Source organism: Carlito syrichta, unplaced genomic scaffold (genome assembly GCF_000164805.1).
Source record: "Carlito syrichta isolate Samal-C Ts95f unplaced genomic scaffold, Tarsius_syrichta-2.0.1 Scaffold308224, whole genome shotgun sequence".
Lineage (NCBI taxonomy): Eukaryota > Metazoa > Chordata > Mammalia > Primates > Tarsiidae > Carlito > Carlito syrichta.
The window spans coordinates 147,636-148,517 of NW_007252320.1; positions in this window are offsets into that span (position 1 = coordinate 147,636).

The window sequence follows — 882 nt, forward strand, 5'->3', positions numbered from 1 at the left end:
TTTTGTAGACACAAGGTCTTGCTATGTTGCCCAGGTTAGTCTTGAACACCTGGACTCAGGTGATCCTCCTGCCTCAGCCTCCCAAAGTTCTGGAATTACAGGCATGAGCCACAACACCCAGCCTGGAAAATAAGCTTATCGGCATTGCAGGTTGCTTCCTCACTCCCCAGCGATCAGGACATGAAGATTATCAATTGCTGTGTATTGAAGTGAAAGCAAACTTAGAAACAACAGATTTGTTCATTTCTAAACATAGCTGCAACTTCGCAGGGCTCAGGTCTCTTCCACAGCTTTGTTTCCATGACCCTATATTAATTTTATATAGGTGATTTCAATCATTGCAGGTTACACAAGGTAAAGTACAATGTAATTTTCATTACAATTAGAAGGATTAAAAGAACGAGAATGAGTTTGTAACAACAAGCTTTAGTTTCGTAAATGAATCACGTGGGTCCCTATGATGAACTGTAAACATCACGCAGTTCTAAAGACAGAGACAAGTTGCTCTAATTGACATGCTGGAGTAATGGGAAGGAAATGTGTTAAGATTGGCCCCTAGGGTTTCAGACTTAGAATCTGAGCATCCTTTCAGCTTATAGCTGCTCTGTGGAGATGCTCAGCTGTTATATGCCATGGCTCTGGGGCCAGGCCTCTGGTTGAAATCCTAATTTCATCACTGATGAGCATGTGATCCTGGCAAGCTCACTAACCTCTGTGAAGTGATAAAAATAGTACCTAGTGCGAGGATTAGAAGAGATGATCCTGTGTGAGATGCTAAGGTGATTATTATGTGCCTGACACATAGTAAGTGCTTGATAAATTGAACTGTGATGAATCCAGTCACAACCATGGCAGAACTAAAGTTAATCAAAGTTCAGTGCA